The sequence below is a fragment of the Suricata suricatta genome, chromosome 15 (assembly GCF_006229205.1).
Source record: "Suricata suricatta isolate VVHF042 chromosome 15, meerkat_22Aug2017_6uvM2_HiC, whole genome shotgun sequence".
NCBI classification, from domain to species: domain Eukaryota; kingdom Metazoa; phylum Chordata; class Mammalia; order Carnivora; family Herpestidae; genus Suricata; species Suricata suricatta.
In genome coordinates this window covers 37,315,028-37,331,086 of record NC_043714.1, presented here as the reverse complement: position 1 = coordinate 37,331,086, position 16,059 = coordinate 37,315,028, and the positions used below count along the sequence as shown (strand labels likewise).

At 36.5% G+C, this 16,059-nt stretch overlaps 1 long non-coding RNA gene across 2 annotated transcripts in view; it reads left to right on the top strand.

Annotated features, from left to right (window-relative positions):
* Positions 1 to 1,374: 1,374 nt before the first annotated feature.
* LOC115279043 overlaps positions 1,375 to 16,059 on the top strand; it is an 81,015-nt gene continuing 66,330 nt past the window's right edge. Inside the window, exons 1-3 of one of the 2 annotated variants that reach the window (XR_003903169.1) lie at positions 1,375 to 1,506; positions 2,562 to 2,628; positions 12,882 to 13,040. This is a non-coding gene — a long non-coding RNA (uncharacterized LOC115279043). The remainder of the gene's footprint in view (positions 1,507 to 2,561; positions 2,629 to 12,881; positions 13,041 to 16,059) is intronic. The other variant, XR_003903170.1, reaches the window with a different exon arrangement.

Sequence of the window (16,059 nt, the reverse complement as noted above, 5' to 3'; positions counted from 1 at the left end):
CTTTCTTTTTAATCTAAAACTAAATATTTTTAAAAGATTAAAGAAACATGATGGTGATCACAAGTCATACAAATCAAGAAATTTTGTAGAGAAGTATTCATAGTTAGTGAGCTTTCAGATGAATTTGAAATTCAGCAGGACACGAGAATAACGTCATTTGCAATTGGAATGTTTCTTTTATTTCAATAATTTTACCATAGTATAGTGGTCATTTTAATTGATTTTCAAAGCACTTATCCAGAAGTATTGTTTTGTTTTTCCTTTATTATTACTACTGTATTGACGAGATAAACACTTCCGGGTATTGGTTTAATATAGAAGGAAAATGGACTACACTATTTTAAAGCCACACACATACAAACCTGGTTAAGAGTATTACGATAATCTCATTTAACTCTACCTTTATTTCTGGGAGAGGAACTGGAGACCAGCGAATGATTTAGGAGAAAATAAAATAAAATTACGTTTTGGATTCAATCCGTGGCCCTGATACCCGAGGAGATTCCAGAGACCTTGTTAGTCTATACTTGTCTCAGTCCTTCTGTATTCTGTATGCTATTTATTTCTTCAAGAACCTTTTTTTTTTTTGTAGCTATGATAGGCTGGACTAGAGGAAAATGATTTACACTAAAGCAAGAGAAAACTTAAGTTGAAAATCGCACACTTTTTTGAAAGACTTAAATTCAATGTACCACAAAATAAAAAATAATGACTGCAGGCACTTCTTAGTTTGTTGAATGGTTGAACAAATGTTGCCTATCTGAGCCTCAGTTTAATTGTTCATAAGCCTTGGATAATAACATCTCTCGTTGGGTATTGAGAGAATTACAAGATTAAAAGGTACAAGTCATTCAATTAATTGTCAACTGCTTTCCAAATAATAACTAATAACTTAGTATTTCATTCCCACTTGGTAGACGTGAACACTGAGTACCTGGACATACCTCCAAAGCTTTGTTGTTGGTCTTATTTCAGGAATCACTCTTCCTAAGTTGATTATTCTCTTGTGAAAAGCTTGAATCTGCAAACAATGTTGTTTTCAGAGATAGTCCATGCCTTCTCCAGGGGATGCTCCTGGGAGATTGGGGATGGGACTGCGTGTGTGTTTAGGTGGGAAGGGGTCGGTAATGAAAAAACATTCTTGTCTTTTATATTTATAAGACAAGCAAGTCGTAGTCCTTATTTTTAATTTCTATGGTCACTTTGTGAGTCAGGTATTAGAGCTTGGGACTCGCGTCAAAAGGAAGGAAAGGCCGCGGGGCCAGAGCACGCCGGCCACCAGGACCAGTGCCGAGGAGGGAGAGAGATTGACCAATGGGAGCTCAGGCTGGGGACGGGTGACGTCCCTCTCCACGAAGCCCCGCCTCTTTCCTTTCGGTGCAGCCCGTTGGGAGCAGGGGTGTGCCGCAGACTGGTCCCGCCCCTGCCTCTGAGTGACAGGACCGTGGACAGCAGCATTTCCAGCCGGACACGAAGTTTGTCGGCCCTTGCCTTGGCTGAGCTAAGGTGTGTGTGTACCGCGAGGGCGAGGGGGCTGGGGCGGCCCTGCCAGGGAGGCTCGGGGTCCAGGATGAAAGCGGGCGCACGTCCTTAGCGAGTCCCCAAAGCGTTTAGGAGATGGTCGTTCCTCCCCTGAGAGCAGCATTTGGGGTGGCTGGGCGTAGGGAGACTCTGGAAGACTGGGAACCCGAAGTCTGGGAAACCCAGTAGATACGGCAATCACTTAAGGACCCCTTCCGGCGTAATGGGCGCTCGCGGTGGGGGTGGGGATGGCGAGCAAGGAGTTGGGGTGTTGGGTGGGCGTGGCCCCCTGTGTTGCTAAGGAACGAGCGGTTCCCGCCCTGCCAGCGTGTCTGGCGCCGGCGCTGGGCCCTGGAAATTTTAGCTCCACCCACCTCCCGAGGCCTCTCACTTGATTAAGGATTGGCTGCCTTGTGCTGTCAGTTAATTCGTATCCTTTTACTTTACAGTCCAGCCCTCGGGGTCTCGTAGTTCTTGTTCTGGCCTCTCTCTGGTATTACTCCACTCCATACGTTTACTCGCCTTTCCTTTCTTAGTAAATATCTGCAGATCAAAACATTTGCATAGAAGAGCTTCTGGCTGCGTGAGATGGCTTTATTTGCAGGGGGGTGTGGGAGGGGCTAGGGTGGGAAGGGAGGAAAAGATCTGTGCTTGGTGCTTGGTGAATTCCTGGACCCACAGGGTGTTGTCCATGTGGATGACTAGGAAAAGGGGGATAGGATATCTAATTTCTTCTCCCAGGAATTCTTTTTCTCGCTGCTGCCCATTTGAGCACGACGAGCAGCTCAAGAAGTTGAGGCAGTTTATTTTTGGACAAGCTCCAAGACATGATCTCCCTTTCAGTTCCTACTGTGGAAAGTGGATCAAGCCCCTTGGCTTCATTGGCCCACATTTAATGATTAACTGTAAGATGGTAACCACAGATAACCACTTGAAATCTCTATGTGCCTATCATCTGGCCCCAAATGATTCAGCAGAACAAACATTCCAGAGAGAAAACACACAAGGAGCTAAAGTTTGCGTTTACTCTCTTCTGCTAGGTTTATTGTATAAATCTCCAAGACGGAAGCTTGTACTGCTTGTTAACACTGGGAAGAACCTTGGCCTGTAAGTCAGAAAACTGTCAGGGTTAGGAAATGTTTCTCCTGGGGCAATAACCTTGATAACTGTTTTCTCATCAAAAAAGGGGGGGTGCTTTACCCTTTGTTCCTAAAAAGTAAGGAGGAATAACTGATTATGAAATTATTGTTAATCTACACATATGTGAAGTGTTGTTGATTCCACTTTTTGTATGATCTGAATTTGTAAGCACATAGAACTATGATCATTCAGCTTAAAGTAGTTTCAGACATCCCTTGAGACTTCTTTTACCATTGGGTTATTTAGAAATGAAGAAACTCATTTATTTGTTTTTGATTGTGTGATAGTTCTGGTTTGGTGGCACCTTAAATGTCTTGCATGACATTTTTTCCCCCTTGACATCACTAGGTTTTTCAAAGTATATACATAGCCTGAAAGGATTTGGAAAGATTACCTTCTAATCCAAAGGTGAATGACTTTCTTGGTATCATGTGCTACTTTGAGAAGCCAAAGAAAGCTATTGACTCTTCTCTTAGAGAAAGACAGTGTTTGAAGAATAAGTGGACCCTGGATAAATACCCTGTTCTGGATCAACTTCTTGAGGGATAAGGAAATTACTCTACCTCTTGCCTCATCCCAAAGAGTGACTGAGAACATAGCTGGGGACAGAATTCGGTCCGTTTTCTTTCTTCCACAATGCATCTTGCCATAGCTTGCTTTAGTTCCGCATCTTAAGTTGATCCTTTCCTTTTTTTTTTTTTAACCATTTAATAAACAGGAACTACAAACACTCAGTAAATTGTTGTCTTTCAAAACCTTGTAAGCTATAATTTTTCTCAAATGCCCTTTGAGTATTCTCTTATGTGATATATTTAAGCAAATTAAAAGTGAAATCATTGTGAAATATTTTGAGAAAATGTTAAATTGTATTTTTGAGATAAACATTAAACACAAGAAAGTTACTTTTCTATCAAAGTACATTCTGGGCCAAGAGAAACTGATTATGTTTAAGATATGGCACTTGAATATCATTATCTGACTCCTAGAACTCTTTTCTTCAATTTGAGTCCTCTTTTATACTATTTTAATTTCCTGTGGCTAAAAAATATTGTGATTGGTCCCACTGTGGCTCTTTTCTTGATTTCTATATGAAAACAAAGCCTATAAATGGAGTTATTTTGTTTACTAAAGTTTCTTTAGACTTATTAATAAAAGTGGACATCTGGAGTAGATATTATCATCAGAAAGGGAAAACTCTCGAAAAAAGGAAATATATATTGCTTTTGTACTAAACATGAGTATATAGGAGCACTTGTTGTTTTCCTTATCATTTATAACTTTTTCTGAGCTGTTTAGTATTTGACTATCACTTTCTCAACTCCTTTTCTGGTAGAGAAATGGACAGAAAGATAAATGGAATTCTAATGGAATTACAGTTTTTAGGGGCTCAATAAATAATAACTCCCCCCCCCCCGCCCCGCCTTGGGTGTGTAAACGGACATAGGGAGTCTGCAATATCACCTTCCTTACTCAAGAGCTGATTTGGCATAGTGCTTTGGATGTGAGATCAAAAATGAGTACTGGTACCTCCTGCCCCCTTCTACCTCCACTTCTTTTCTTAGAGCCTAGACTTCAGTCAGAATCATTTCAGTTTGCAAAAGATACATGTACCCAGAATTACCAGTGAAGTAAAAGGAGGAAAACTTCTAGTATTTACGGGTTTCTAGTAGCTAATATCTACCCATTGCAGTAGTATGGACCAGTAGATTTCAGCCACCAGCCACCAATCAGAAAACTCTCATGTTGGGAAGCTGTGAATAAGGAGTTAGGACCTGAGGCCAGGACTGTTAACATAGTGCTCTGATTTCCCACCCTGGATAATCCCTTTGAAATAAGTGGAGGTGTTTTTAAATTTTTTTTAAATATTTATTTATTTTTGAGAGTCAGAGACAGAGCACGAGTGGGGGAGAAGCAGAGAGAGAGAGGGAGACCCAGAATCTGAAGCAGGTTCTAGGCACCGCTCTGATCTGTCAGCACAGAGCCTGATGCGGGGCTCGAACTCAGGAATAGCAATATCATGACCTGAGCCGAAGTCAGAGGCTCAACGGACTGAGCCACCTAAGTGACTCGTAAGTGGAAGTGTTTTTAAAATATTACTGTGCCTTTAAAAGCTATTGGCTTTTGGGACCCTGAAGTTTAGGGATGGTAAATATTGTGTAACATAGAGGTCCAGCTCAATGAAGAATTTGCTTCTCATACGCAAAGGCCAAAAACATGTCCGTTAAGAACTATTGTTGCACTGGAAGTTCCTCTACATGGAGGCATGAAGCTAGATGAGATTTCCCCCTACTCTTTTTTCCTCTGTATTCATGTTTTTATCATTAGATTAAGCTCTAAGTGTGAAGGTCTTAATAAAAATACTGCTTAGAAAATAGTGTTTTTTAGAATTTTGGTATTCTCCCAAAATAACTAAAACAGTGTTAATGGAAAATACTGATGCATATTTCATAATATTTGATATCCTCAAAACATTTCTAACTGAACAGAGAAGGATCATAGAGTCGGAGAGCTAAATCTTTTCACACCTGGTACATACATTTAATCCTTTTTTGTATGACAGAAATGTTCAATGCCTTTTTTGTTAAATGTTTATTTATTTTGAGAAAGAGAGAGACAAAAAGAGAAGGAGAGAGTATGAGCATAGAAAAGAGGCAGAGAGACAGGGAGAGAGAGAATACCAACAAGCACTGTCAGCACGGAGCCCAACACGGGTCCATCTCACAGCCCTTGAGATCATGACCTGAGCCTAGATCAAGAGTCGGAGGCTTATAGGACTGAGTGAGCCACCCAGAGCTGCAGAAATGTTAAGTATTTTTGTGATGATAGAGTGCAATAGCTATATATTTTCTTGAAAAAGAAGATTTCTTAGCTTCTTAACTTGGAAATGTTAAAAAACAACAGAGTGTAAATACTGTGTACTCAGAGGTTTAACAAATTTCTGTTTTGTTGAGCCTCCCATTAGTGAGAGGAGCTTACGGATTTTCAAGCCATTGAACATGGAGAATGACAACAGAAATAAAAAGAAACTGTTCTTCTATAATAGTATGTGGTGACACAGTTGTAAAAATAGACCAATTAGACTGAACAACTTAAAATTTTGGTAAAGATAAAAGGAAGAAAACTTTTTAAACATATTTTAGATGTTAAAAATATTCAAATATTGCTGGATGTAGACTAATGAATTATATGAATACCTGTGACAAAATCCTAACTGTGGATTACAGTTTATAACCTACACCAAACAGCAGGTGCACTGGACTGAAAGCTTTAGACTTGGCTCTGGCAGGAGATACATGATTTGGGGGGTAAAGGTGATAATATTTCAGGCATCAAGTTCCTTATATATGAATATATAGAGTTGAAGATTTGAAGATCCATTTTTACGAAGAATGTGCTTGAGCAGTAGAATACATTCTCATTATTCACAGTGGTTCAGTAGAGCATGGATATCTCTTGGCAGGGGCATATTGGATTTTTTTTAAAAGAACCAGTTTATGGGGCACCTGGGTGGCTGAGTTGGTTAAGCCTCCCACTCTTGACTTTGGCTCAGGTCATGATCTCACAGTTTCAAGAGTTTGAGCCCTGTGTCAGGCTCTGTGCTGACAGTGTGGAGCCTGCTTGGAATTCTCCTTTCTTTGCCCCTCCCCTGCTCATGCTCTCTCTGTTGCTCTCAAAATAATAAACTTTAAAAAATTAAAACTAAAAACAGAACCAGTTTCTGATTCCATTTTTTTTCTAGGGGCTCGTTCTCTGCCTTTTCTCCTGCCCTCAACATCCTCCCCGTCCCCTCATACATTCGCACATTTGGAAAAGAGGACTATGTAGAAATGATCCGATAGTCCCTTTCAAGCCACATATGCTGGATAAGTTTAGCATTTGGAATGAATAAAGTGGATCAAAAAATCCCACAAACCCAAGGAAAAGGTAATCAGCAGAAGACTCACTGGCATACCTGTGAAAACCGAAGAAGAATTTTAAGCTAAGGAAGAACATTTGAGGAAGTTCTTTGACAACCAGTCCGTGCAAGAATTCATGGCCTCTGTGGATAAAAGAACTCCATATATGATGAACAGACAAAGATTAGGTGACAGTAGGAAGATAGCTAAAACAAAAAGATGAGGAAAAACTAAAAATGAGAACAGTATTAGTTTTATTTTGTAGCTTTAACAAACTACCACAAATTTAGTGATTTTAAAAACCACAAATTCATTTTCTTAATCTGTAGTGTAGAAGTCTGACACAGGTCTCACTGGGCTGAAATCAAGGTTTTGGCAGGGCTGCGGGTCTTTCGGAGACCCTGCGGGGGGAATCCGTTTCCTGGCTTCTCCCAGCTTCTGTGGCTGCTCGCATTCCTTGGTTAATGGCTCCCTTCCTCCATCTTCAGAGCCAGCAGCATTACATCCCCTACTTTTCTGTAGTCAAATCCGATCCATACCACAGCTAAGAAAAGTGATCTGCTTTTAAAGACTTACCTGGATAATCCATGATGATCTCTCCCTTTGAGGCTCCTCATTTAATCACATCTGTACAGTCCCTTATGCCATATAATTCTCACAGGTAATATTCACATAATCACAGTTTAGGGAATCAGGACCTCAGCATCTTTGAGGGATGCCTTATTCTGCCTACCACAATGACATATTAAAAATCTATATTTGAGGTAGTAAAGAAAAGAACTGATATTACTGTAAAAAATTTAATCAGTACGAAAAATAGACTTGAAAAGTTCTCCTAATGTAAATCTTGAATTCATGAAAAGAAAAATGATATGTGGAGGAAAAAGAATGCGGTCCACTCTATGAAAATTTCGTGTTTTTGAAGAAGAGACCACACTATTGGTAATTATTCTTAATGAAGAGAAGACAGTATTGAAAAAAAGGTAATAAGCAAAGAGGTAACAGGAATTAAAACTTTTGAGCTGAATAAGATATGAGTGCAGAAAGGAGTTAATAAGATGTGACAATTCAAAGGGACACTGTCAAAAATTTTTCAAATTAGTATAATGATACAGAAAAATACTTCATATACCTAGAAAGAAAGAAAAGTAGTGTGTTAACATCAGGAAATAAAAGTTAGGCTGGTCTTTTTCTGGAGCATTAAATAGAAAACAACAGGACAACATTTTTAGAGTTTTTTTTTTTTTAATTTCCATGTAGTTTGTATTTCTTGTGTAATGGCAATAGAAAACCACTCCTAAAGTTATAACTGACCCTAAACTATGCCCTGTTTTCTTTTTGTGGGGGAGAAAACCAAAGACCAACAATTTATTAGATGATGATATAAATATAAAAGCCATGGCATATTTTTAAAAAAAGCTGATGGTATATTCTAGAGTTGTAGAATATTGATGTGGCTCTAAATAATTATGTCACATCTAGAGAAAAATTGACTATAAATGTAAAAAATTGCTTGCATGAAAAGATATATAATGTAAAAATTAATTCATCAATGACAATCTAGATGTAAATAGCATTTTGTGATTTTCTGATATATTTATGCCAGAGATGAAGTCTGGTAATGTAAAAGTATGAATAGACTTTAAAATATACCTAGAGGATTCCTCAGCAAACTATGATCCATGGGTTTCCCAAATCTGGCTTAATGCTTCTTTTGCGTGACCTGTGAAACAAGAATAGTTTTCACATTTTTAAATGGTTGGGGCAAAATAAAACAAAGCAATAATATTTTGTAATATAAACATGAAATTCAGATTTTGTTTATAAATAAAGTTTTACTGGAACACAGCTACATATTTGTTTACATACTGTATGTGGCACTAAAACTCAGTGTGGAGTAATTGCAACAGACATGCAAATGTGTGGCTGTGTCGTTTTGCACTGCTCAGAGCCCTGGGAATTGCTGTGACATAGTTATAATTTGATTTTGCTTCTCAATCTTCAAAGACTAAAAATTTATGATTTGACCCTTTATAGGAAAAGTTGGCAACTCCTGACCTACACTATAAACTTTAGTGTATAAAATTAGGAAATTTTCTTTTAATTTCAAGGCACCCAAATTTACTCAGTAATTGCTCTTCAATGTTCTTCTGACTCCAGCGTTTCTTTGGTCTTCTATGGACTGTGATGAAAAACAAGTCTATTATTTTTTACATTTAATCATCCAAAATTTATCTTTTTTTACCTGTGTGCCTTAAATGAAACATGTTCATGTAAAGATTTTAGAATTTCATTTCCAAAGACATTCAGATATCGCAGCGCTGTTAGAAATAGTAACACTTTATTATTGTTTGCCAAAAATCTATGTGTTTATAGAGATAAGCATGTACTGTATTTAATAAGTAAGGTCTGTATCGGTCAGTTAATCAGCAAAGATTCGTTTGGCAGGTACTGATGAATTATATAGAGGAAGAGGCTTTGAAACAAGGTTGAGAAGGATGCCTGTGAATTTAAGGTAGATAAGGCTGGGGCTAGCGTAACCAGGCAAAGAGAACAATATTTGTAAAGCTACTAAGCTGTCATTGGATCACATATTTGGAAAATGAAAGAAATTCAGTGGCTAGAACACAATTTGGAGAAAAGTAGCTAGAGCTGAGGCAATAAAGACGTGTGGTCCAGCCCGAGAAGGCTGCTATGTGCCACACAAAGCAATTTTCATCTTATAGGCCGTGAGGATCCATTTTTTGATTTTTATGCTGTAGCGCCCACATGATCAGATCAGTATTTTAGAATAATAGTTCTTAAACTCTTCAAATACAGCACTCCCTAAATTTTTTTAATGCTCTGTGTATACCGTCAGGGAACAAAAGTTGCATTGGGCAATACCCACGTGTGTCCTATTTATAACAGAATTTTCCTTGAGGAACGATGCATAAGTAATCCCCTAATTATCCTAGGAACTTATGTGGTATGGAAACTTTTGTGAGCAGGTTGCTACATGAACTGAAATAATTTTAAAATTTCAAAAGAGTAAGAAGTTACCTATAAGGTAAAAATGATCTATCAGATCTCTCCTGGGTACCCAGAACTACTTTAAGACCAAACATAATGTATCATGTCTGCATACTGCACCGGTTTTATACATGACTTATACAGACTTTATAAAAACTTAAGATGATAGGCATTTAGTTATGGACCCCCTTGAACATATTGGGATTTTCTTTTCTTAGGTATTTAAAAAACAATGTTTAATGCTTAGCATTTCTTCTAATAAAATTAGCATATTTGTTTTGAATGCCTGCAAAGAATTTCATTAAAACCATATCTTATTTTAAACATTGATTTAGATATATAATAAAAATAGTATTCTAGGTAATATTGTTTCACATTTATAGAGATCTTTATATTTAACACATTATTTTCATAAAAATGATCTCATTTCATCCTTAGTCATCTCAGTGATACATATAAAAGAGTTCTTTTCTCCATTTTATAGATTTGAAATCTATATCTCAGACAGATGAACTCGATACACTCTTCCTTATAGAGGAAAGTGAGTGTGCTCCGTGATCGGGCAGATTTGCGTTCAAGTCTCTGCCCTTTTTTTATTAACTGTGTGCTTGGAAACGTCAACCATTAGGAAACTAAGTTTTCTCCATTGGGGTTAATGGCGCTTGTCCTGCAGGAATGTTATGAGAATTTCTGTTCATACATGTGACCTGCAAAGCACAGTAAATGGAAACTACTGATATCATTGTTGTTGCTGGTATTAATCATCAACATTAATAAGGGTCCAACACCCATTATTCACATTTTCAAATTCCAAAAGCTCTGCAAAATAATTTTTTCCAAGTTTTGCATAAACTCAATTGAGTCCAAACCATACTTAAAATGACATGGGACTCTTTATGTCCAGTCAGTATTAATATTGATAAGACTTTACTATGAAATATTAATGTGCTGCCCCTACTTTCCTCTAGGAGTGTTATGTAATTATGGTAAATGGGATATATTAACTCTTCTATAATCTAAAAGCCTCCAAGGCACAATTGGCCCAAACATTTTATTTTATTTTACATTATTTTACTTTTACTTTATTTTATTATTTTGTTATTTTATTTCTTGGCTCCAACATTTTAGGTAAGGAATATATATATTATTATGGTCTTTTATTTTAGCAACAACTTTACTGAGATATAATTGAAAACCATTAAATATATATTTTTAAAGTGTACAAGTCAGTAGTTTGTTTGGATATTCACAGAGTTGTGCAACCATCACCAGTGCATAATTTTAGAATATTTAAATAACCTCAAAAAGAAACCCGGTACCCCTTATCAGTCCTGCCACATCTCGTTTGCTCTCACTCCCAGCCCTTATATAACTGTTAATTTGGCTTCTATCTCGATAGATTTTTTCATTCTGGACATTTCATATAAAGAGAATAATAGGAATGATGCATTAATTGGACTTCTGTGTGACTGGTTTCTTTCATTTAGCATAATGTTTTCAAGTTTCACCCATGGGGTAACATGTATTAACATTTCATTCCTTTTTATGGTGGAATAATATTCCACTGTGTGGTTATACCACATTTTATTTATCTATTCTTCATGGATTGTTTCTACTTTTTGGCTATAAGAATAATGCTGCTATGAATATTTATGTACAAATTTTTATGTGAGCATGACATGTGTTTTCGTTTCTCTTGGATAAATACTTAGGAGTCAAATTGCTGGGTCATATGGTTACTCCAAGAATTTTTGAGGAACTGATGAACTGTTTTCCAAGATGGCTGTGCAATCATTTTATTTTCCCACCAGCAATGTAGCAAGGTCTAATTCCTATCCTCACCAACACTTGTTAATGTCTGTCTAGTGAAGTGGCATCTCATTGTGTCTCTTTTGATTTGAATTTCCTTAGGGACTAATCTTTTCATTTGCTTATTGGCAGTTTGTTTTTATTCTGAGGAAACCTTTATTTAAATCCTTTGCCCATTTTAAAATTGGATTATATGCATTTTTATTGTTGTGTTGTAAGAGTTCTTCATTAGACTGGATATAAGACCCATGTCAGATATATGATTTGCAAATATTTTCTCCCATTCTGTTGATTGCCTTTTCACTTTCTTGATTATGTACTTTGGAGCACAAAAGTTTTTCTGTATTCTGATGATGTCTAATGTACCTGTTTTTTGTTGTTGTTGCTTACATGTTTGGTGTTGTATTAAGCAACTATTGCCCAACCATGGTCATGAAGTTTTACTCCTCTGTTTTCTTCTAAGCATTTTATCATTTCAGTATTTGCATCTAGGTCGGTAATTCATTGAAGTTAATTTTTGTGTATAGTACGAAGCCGGAATTCGGTTTTATTCTTTTGCAGTACCATTTGTTCAAAAACAAACAAACAAACAAACAAACAAAAAATACACTAAGCTTTCATATTATCATGCTTGACCTGGATTATTATAACTATTTAAAACAGCCTAAAGGTTGCAAGCTATTTTTAATGATAAACTTAGAATTAACGAAACTTGTGTTCTCAATTGCTTGGGGGTAAATTTTGAGTTGGTTTTATTATTATGAGACAGTGGTTTGGAACCATTTCAACTTGATATTCTTATCTATATAAGAACAATTGCAATATAAAACTAGAGTTCAGTGCCTGGCACATAATAGATATTCAGTAAATATATGTTGAACAAAAGTGAATAAATCATATGTTATTTGTTTTCTTTGTTGCTTTTTAATGGGCATTTAGTTTAGAAGGTAACATTTAATATTTATGTTTCATTAAAATATTTTTATATTTTAAAAAATTATTTTTACAAGTGGCCTCAGTACAAACTGCAATAGTAGAGAACAAATTAAAATTGTTCTCTTTGCACACATATTCAAATCTAAAAATAGAGTGAACACATCTCTCATTACTTTTCAGATAATAACTATACAATGAATGAACCATTCTTAAAGGATGATCTGTAGAAATAATGTTATAATTTATCGCAGTGGAAAGGGGGGTCTTTAAATATATTTCAAACATATTGCATCAGGTAAATTTCAAAAAGCTTTCTTATTACATGACCTTATTCTCAGGACTTTTTTTTTTTTTAGAAGGTGTGCCTTATGAAAAAGAGGCATAGTATGCAACATTTTTTTAAAATATATTTGACCAGAGAAGCTTAATTCATTTGAATGTATAACAGACTTAGCAAACCAAAAAACACTTCTTGGAAAATGCTGCCACAGTCATTTTATTATGTGGGCATTAAGGCACTGGAGATCACCTGTTTAATATTTCCATATACTTTATTTTGAATTCCAGTAAGAAAAAGCAACCACGAGCATTATTATTGGTATCTGGAATTGAATTTGCCAGGAAGGCAAAGACGGCTTCTTCAGTAAAGATCTTGCCTTTGGAGACATCTTCCTGTTGGCAGCTCTCCAGAGTTCAGACTTGGCAGCATCAAGGACACAACACAAGGTGTGTTTATTTGATCTAACATTTGGCAAAAGGTGTTTTGACTTGTGGTTTGTTTTTTCACTTGTTTCTCTTGTTTTGGTTTGTTTGCTTCTGGCAATAAGATTGAGTTTGGAAGGTAGTCTTTCTTATGGAAGGCAGTATTACAATATGGGAGTGTTTTTACTTATATTCATTTTGTGGCATTTGGGCAAATCCAAGTAAATAAAACAAGATCCATAGAACTATAAATCTGTATCTGATACATTTTTAAATCATTTATTATTATTATTGTCTACTAGGATTTGTTTTACATTAAATACTTGATCTCTCTTAATGTTTGGTACTCTATGATACTTTGGTCCATTACTCTACTCTGATCATTGTGTATGGATCATAATCAATGTCCCTGTATACTAAATAAGAAACACATTAAGATCACTGTAAAATGTCATTCAATGTCATTTTTAATCTTTCTTGATTAATTGGTATATCCTCTTTTTACCTGTTTTGTGGGAAGAGGAAATATGTTATACAGTCAAAGAGTATGGGCCCCCATTAGATCTCCAACCTTATTTTCTGATGTCCTCTTCCACCTCTTCCTCTGCTCAGAAATTTTTAATGGCTCTATTTCACTCAAGATGAAAGCTAAAGCTCTTAAACTGGCCTGTATGTCTCTACAAGAGATGGCTCCTTGTTACTGCTCTAATCTCCTCTCTATTCATGCACTTGCTCAGCCGTACTGGTTCCTTTGTTGTTCTTTGAACGTGCCAGGACTGTTTCCATCTCAGGGTTTTTATACTATTCTCCCTATTGAATTGATCTTCCCCAGATATATTCATAGCCAATTTATTTACTTTCCTTTGGGTCTTTATTAAAAGGTCATCTTCTAAATGAGATCTTACCTGGCCACCATCTAAATACTCCTGCTCAATATTTTCTACTTAGCATTTATCACTATCTAATGATCTATATATTTTATATTTATTTGTCTTGCTTATTGTCATTGTCCTTCTCAAGAATATTAGTTCCTGTGATGGCAGGTGTTTTGTTTGTTCTAGTTTTACTCTATCTGGAGCATCTAGAGTAGTCCTTGGTCCTCGATGAGTGAATTAGTGAAGAGTGGTTAATTTAGCAAACATTTTTTAAGCACTTACCGTGAGCAAGGCACTATGCTAATTGGTGACCATACAGAGATAAAATACACTGTTCCTGCCTTCAAAAGTACTGTTGGAAGGGAGACGGGTGGTTATGGAAGCCATCTTACTACTGTGTTGTGTTATGATAAGAGTATGAATACAATGCCTTCTGCACTTGGAGAAACAGCATTTGAATCACACTGTGTTGGGCTCATGGAAGGCTTGCTGGAAGAAGTAACCTTTTATATCAACCAGAATAGCCTAGATTATGCTGTAAGAACAAACAAGCCCAATTCAGTGTCTTAACTCAACAAATGTTTCTTTCTCACACAGACTACATGTCCAAAACGTGTTGGTAGGAAAGCTCATGTACTTCCATGTCCCAGATGCAGCAATGGGAAGAGAGTGGCTAATTATGCACTGACACATTGGTCAAAACAAATTTCAAAAGGGGGACTATGAAGTGCAATATTGTCTCTACCCAGAGGGAAAGGAGAATTGGAAGATATGTGAGTAGAATTAATGACTGCTATACCTTTCTACTATTTTACAGGAGTATAAGATGTCCAGATGAAGATGTATTTGAAACCATTTTCAGAGAAAGGAAGAGCATGAGCAAAGGCAGTAAGCTGTTATATAGTGGGATAATTTCAGAAAACTGTATGCAATTCAAAGAAGTTAGAGCACAGCGTTGGTGTGGGATAAAGACAGGTAGAGATCTGAAGGAGAACAGGGTTTAGAATATACCAAACTATAGAATTAGTAAAGACATAGGGAAAGACTGAATGATATAATATACTTCAGGGGATTTTCTTAATTAAGCTTAATTTATGAAAAATTATGTTGGAAACAGTGTGGGAGATGGTGTGAGGGGCGCAAGACCAGAGACAGTGAGACCAATAATGATGCTAATGCAGTAACACAGGTGAGATCTCAGACAAAGGCAATGATAGAAGACATGGTAAAAGAGGAGAACAAAAGGTAAAAAAGGGAGAAGTATATACATGGGAGTGGACTCCAGGGCACAGAGGGAGTCTTGGTACAAGACAGGGCACTTCTTGCACTGAGATTATAGTAGAGGTGATGACCTGAATAAGGCTTGTACGTTAACATGTGTGTGTGTGTGTGTATATATATATGTGTGTGTGTTTGGTGTGTGTATCAATGTGTATGTTGGTATGTAAAAGAGTGAGCTAGAGCAAGCTTGCAAGTGAGCGATTCTTACCTACTAGTCTTTTCTTTGTAACTTGGAAAATAAGTTCATATGCCTAGAATAAAGTGAAGGTGGGTGGAAGACTTCAGGAGAGCTCTGCAGGTTGTAATGGCCACTGAGTCAGATGGGACATACAGCTGACTTGGGGCAGAGAGGTTGCTGGGAAGTGTTATGCACTTATAAAAAATTATATTATATATTTTACTGTAAAGATTGCTTTGGGAAGCTCAGTTGCTTTTTCTTTAAATTGTTTAGAGATCAGTAATAATTAAAAAATGTACAGTTTAAAAGACTTTTGTGTATGTTGCTTCCATTAGAGGGATTCATGAGCTACAATCTAGCTCTAGCCCCCAAATTTAACGTGATAATAAGGACCTAATCATTCCACAGCCAAGAGAATAAAAATTGCTAGTGAGGTAGTTACCCAGTGCTTTTATGGGATCATTCTTTTATGATAGATTTTCAAATAAAGTACTATAATGTGACAATGAAGTTTCCTTTTTGAAAAGAAGATAGAGAAATGATTAGAATATTTGTAATATTTTTTTTAAAAGTTTTTTGGAATGTACTATAATTTAAAGGATATTCTGAAATCATATTTCTTGTTTGCCATCGTGTATTAAACCCATGGTTAAAATATTTAGGATGCCACATTTATTATTGCAAATGAAAGTTTTGAGACCTTGACGAC